We start from the raw sequence: 5098 nt of genomic DNA, 5'->3' as shown, positions 1-5098 counted from the left end.
TAAGTGTTTTTTTAATTCCCATGTTGTAAATTAGGGTCCACTTGGAATACATATAAATTGACGGCAATGATCGAAAATAAATTAAGAAAAGTGGGAAGTTAGACTAATGCATTAACTATGATTTTTTTTTTTCCATTTTACTATTTGACACACTACAGTAAGTGTTTTTTTAATTCCCATGTTGTAAATTAGGGTCCACTTGGAATACATATAAATTGACGGCAATGAGGGAAAATAAATTAAGAAAAGTGGGAAGTTAGACTATTGGTTACCAGTCCTCAAAATGTGCATTTTCTCAAAGTGATTTATTTAGGAGCAGGAGTATGAAATAAACACAAAACAAATAAAAGTGAATGAATGTTGGAAACTCAAATATATATATATATATATATTCTTTTCGTTATGGTGCCAAGGCAATCCCAAGGTTCTAAAACCGAAATATAGGTAAAAACCTATGAAATTTCGGTGAAACCAAGTACTTTTCTGAGCTTTATGGAAACATTGGTTTCGATCCCCAAAAAGTGTTTTTGGTCTGATTTTTTGTGTATATCCTATACTTTAACCTTTTAAAGCTAATCCATGAACTATTTTCATAAAAAGAACACCCAAAATGGTACTTGTGGTGTCAACCCAAGTTTTCTAGTGTACGTCGAATGATGTCGTATACTGGCCTTGTTAATTTGTTACATTCACGAAGGCACCATTTTACAACGTTCCGTTTCTGCCGTTTCTGCGTTTTCTTGTTCCCAGAAATGGAGAAACAGCCTAAAAAGCGTTTGATAAGGTTGTTCTGCTTCACCTGTTTCTAGAAACATAAATCAAAATTTATGCCTATTTACAATTCTAGAAACGACTTTAACAAAACAAGTCCGACTTGTTTCGTCGTTTCTAGAAACGAATTTGAGAGAAAAAAAAAAGATTGGGCCCAATAAATCTCTCAACTATTTAAACCTAAAAAGAGGTAACCGAACCCTCTCTCCCTTTTGGGCATCCGATGATACTATTAGGTTTTTTAGTGGCATTATGTCTGCAAAAAACGTTTCGAGAAACAGGTTTATTAATCACAAACAAATCCATTTTTGTTTCCGGAAATGTGAAAAGTCGTTTCTTCTGTTTCTAGACACAGAAACAGCAGAAACGTTATCAAATGGCGCCGAAGACTACATATAACTTAGATGCTAGAAATATAAAAAAGTTATTAAAACAATCAAAACATATAACTTAGATAGTGAACTAGTCATAGAGTATTCACCACTCAATACTAGGGGGAGTTTCTAGGCAGCTCCAATCCTCAGGGTGCATACCACTGCAGATGTCGTAGCCGTTCCTTTCAATGCAACACATATGAATCCCATTGTTGGGGATACACCCACATGCCACACTTCAATTGGTTTTGATGATAACAAACAAATGGAAGCATTTAACGTTATTCGTCTCTTATCATTGTGTTATGTAGTAATGCAATGAATAGTCTTGGTGGCTTCAACGTTACAAAGCAATGTGAAGAAGGGCTCGAAGAATGAAGGAGGACGTATCAAACCCAAGAAGACAAAGATGTTGAAGTCAAGAAATTATCGTGAAGATCGTGTTATTAATTCTTAGAATAGAATAGTGCACACACACTTGCACTGCATTTCATAAACATCGACTGCATGACATGTGCACAAGGTTATCAAGTCAATAAGGTGAGGGAGGATAGCAAAAATCAAGGTGAAGCCTAGGCGCCAGTCTAGGCTGAGCTGCCTTGTTGCCTAGGCGACGCCTTGATAACTATGGATGTGCGTACCTATGCCAACTTAGAAAAGACCTTAGGAGGCACCTTGACAATTGTCAATATGGCCCTCGGACACTAAAAACACATGATAGATTTCAAGAATTGGTCAACACATATACACCCAAACAGATATGACTAAAGTCGGTCTGTCAAATGACCACCCAGTTCGAACCGCGACCAGTAGAGGATGAATGTAACAAGGTTTGGAATAGAAGCTTTCAAGATCGAACCGGTAGGCTACCAGTCAACCAGAAGTCCACCGGCTGGAGCAACCAATCAACAGGTACTTGTCTGGTAGGCCAAGAAGGGTTCCAAAGGCTAGTTTCTAACTTCTCTTTTCAAACGGTTATATGAAAATGTCAACCGGTAGAGCAAAATTTTGTCTACTTGTGATTTAATTAAACACATTAATTAGCACATCGAACACACCTATAAATACCTTTCGTTAATCACAATCAATTACTATCATTTAGGAGCAATTTCAAAGCAAGAAAGCAACGTTACGTCTTGAGTTTGAAGTTTCATCTTTCACACATTTCAAGAAAGACTCAAAAGCACTAATGCAAGTCTTCTCTACTTTATCAGTTTTGAGAGAAACATTCTAGAAGACATCAAGGTGCATTTGTTTACTTTATTGCATATCATACATGCACGAAAGTCATAGGTGATATCCTACCTTTACTTTTAAATTGTATTTTTATTTGCTGAAAAGTTGGTTGAACTCTAGGATTGGGCTATGTACACAAAGACTAGATGGTTCTTAGTCTTGTGTAGGACTCTGACATCCTTAAGAGATTCAAAAGGACCCACTCATCTTGCAAATATATTTGTACAAATACTCTTATCCTTAAAAGAGTGTAAGAGGTGAATTTGGCCCCACCTATAAAAAGGGATAATTAGCGGAAAATCTATCAAGGAGGTTTTAAAGGGAGTGGAGTAGACTCAGGTGAGTCGAACCTCTATAAATCCTTTGTATACTTTGTATGATAGTGCTTGTTAATCATTTAGATTTCAATTTCCACATTATTTACAACCACGTAATGAAGCTAAAATTCGAAAGGTGGATTTCACTAAATTAACCTATTCACCCCCTTTAGGTTAAATAACACCAATGACATTTTCTGGACCCAATTATTCTAAAAGTCCATCACTGTCCACCTATAAGCCCTATCATCAACATTTTTCAGGTACCACAACCTAGGGAATGGCTCACTGAGACAGTGAGGATGTGGGGGCACACATGATTGCTTTGAAAGAATTCTACTATGTCTACTACTGTGTTGAACAAAAAAATAAGTTTGGGGAAAAGGTGGTTTAACTTGAAGCTCCCAAAAATCCTCTCTAGGTTGCTCTTGGCTGATAATGCAAGATTGTAGAATATTGCAAAAACCTGAGAAAAATTAATGTTTCGTGGCCAAATTCCCCCTTTCTTGGTCGAAACCCACGAAACTTGAGAAGTTTTGTCGAAACATGTCACTTACATAAGCATGGATCGGACCAATTGTCATGAGTTTCATCAATCATCAATCATAACATATTAACATATAATATAAATACATAATTATGAAACAAAATTATAAATATAAAGAAAAGAAGACATAAAAAATACAAGTATTTATTATACTTACCCCTATGATGCCAAAATGAGTGCCTAAGCCCTAAGGTCATCCATTATATTTCTACTCTTGTCAAAGAAGAATGAAGCTCACCGCTGCCGGAGCAAAATGGTCGCCTAGATCAGTGGTTCTTCCTTATTCTTTGATTCTTTCTCAAAGCCCTTTCTTAAAACCCTTGACAAAATCCAAACCCTATTTGTGAATCGTGTTTTTGTTTTGTTTGTTTTGGTAATTTTTAGTGGAGGAAAGCTGATCTCATACATCTCTAAGTGTTAACAAAACCATACACCTACCAATAAAAAATCTATATTTAGAATCTTCATCAAGTAATTTTAAAATGCATTTAGAAAAAATAAAAATAAATAAACCCATAAGGCGCCACTTCACATAAGGCGGAGCACTGCCTTACCATCTCTAGACCGCATCAACTCCAAGGCGCTGGTAAGGCGACACTTTAGCAGCACCTTAAAAACTATAGAAGGAATTCTTTCTCAAGAAAAAAATTAATACCAAAGGAAAGAGGGGGGAGGAACAAGCAACTCAAGCAAAATATTAGGCCCCGCCTTTACAAAGAGGGAGGCGAGGGCCCAAACAAAAAGCACAAAAAAGGAAAAAACCTGACTACAACAAGGCAACCAAGCCCAATCCCAAGAAAGCGCATTACCAAGGAGAGGAGGGACAATAATGCGAAATAGCCCTCCAACTCATGACATACTATCACGAAAAAGGCAATGATTGCGAATTTCCATACTAAGAGGCAAAATTTTCTCATTGTTGGGCGAGAAATAGTCACTAAAGGGCCACTTTTTGGGGAATGGAAGGGAGCTAATGTCACGTCGACAATAAACACGTAGGTGGGCCACTAGAAGCTGACAACAAGGGACCAAGGAAGGTTAGGGCGAATCGGAAGGAGGGAAATGGGTGCTTTTCAGGGGAGGAGGGCCCAACATGGGGACAGGAAGAGGGGCGGAAGTGGGATGGGCCACTATGTCGTAGGGGTTAAAACAGGCAAGATTAGGAGATTACCCAATAGGGATATCAAGGCCAAGAAACGGTGTGGGGATGGAAGGGGAGAGAGATAAAGTAGTGGTGGGGCCCCCATAAAGGACAAAGAAGGACGAGGTAAAAGCGGGGTAATTGGAGATTCTCCAACGAGGACAAACTCGAATGGGAAAGCGTGGGAGCAGGGAGAAGGACATCTGCAGGCAGCACTTATGACGAGCCAAGAGAGGGTTCTCAAGCAGCTGATTGTACCCCGGGATTCAAAGAAAGATGGCAACTGATTGTTGTGCCGTCTGCATGGGAAAGGGCAGTCCCAGAGACTGTCAGGACCTCAGAGAAGGGTGCAGGGCTCTAGACGAAGGGCAGGCCTCCCACTAGTCAACGTTAGAAACTTGAAGAAGGAAGAAGGCATTTATACCGACGATCTTTGGAGGGCTAAGGACCAGCAGTGGGTTAGAGGGAACACGTTTAAGGCCTTTCGATGAGCTCTAGAACGAGGGTGAAGGCGACGGCAATGAAGGCGACAGAGACCCTTTCTCCTACCACGGCTAGGAAAGTGAGGATTTCCAGCAATGGCTCTAACTCCTTCAGGGAGGAGACTAGGAGGGGGTAGATGGTACGGGGGAAAGCGATGCTAAAGTTAGAGGCTAAGGGATGGCGAGGAGCAGCAGTATGTTTTTTCTTTTCTTTTTTTTTTTATTTTTTT

The 5098-nt window shown here is 39.3% G+C and overlaps 1 protein-coding gene across 4 annotated transcripts in view; it reads right to left on the bottom strand.

Moving 5' to 3' along the window:
- Window positions 1-5098, bottom strand: part of LOC122089052 — a 117691-nt gene that overhangs the window by 102420 nt on the left and 10173 nt on the right. The window lies entirely within an intron of this gene.

Source organism: Macadamia integrifolia, chromosome 9 (assembly GCF_013358625.1).
Source record: "Macadamia integrifolia cultivar HAES 741 chromosome 9, SCU_Mint_v3, whole genome shotgun sequence".
NCBI lineage: Eukaryota > Viridiplantae > Streptophyta > Magnoliopsida > Proteales > Proteaceae > Macadamia > Macadamia integrifolia.
Note: the sequence above shows the minus strand (reverse complement) of the source record. Positions and strands in the feature narration are given on the sequence as shown.